Source organism: Scatophagus argus, chromosome 19 (genome assembly GCF_020382885.2).
Source record: "Scatophagus argus isolate fScaArg1 chromosome 19, fScaArg1.pri, whole genome shotgun sequence".
NCBI classification, from domain to species: domain Eukaryota; kingdom Metazoa; phylum Chordata; class Actinopteri; family Scatophagidae; genus Scatophagus; species Scatophagus argus.
In genome coordinates, this window is record NC_058511.1 from 169,759 (window position 1) to 170,000 (window position 242).

Genomic DNA, 242 nt, shown 5'->3' on the forward strand with positions numbered 1-242 from the left:
AGTGTGGGACCCAACAAATATAAATCTCCCATACTTAAAAAACAAACTGTGAATCCAAACACACATCAAAAAACATTCCAAAATATTCATCAAAATGTTTGAGCTAATGTCCAGCCTCTCACTGGGCAGCTAGCCAATCAAACTTAAGGGTAATGGGGTGGCACTTAGGATGGCCAGTTAAAATTCAGGATGGGCCAATGCCATCCAGGCCCCCTTTCTAGGCACACTCCTGAACACAACTT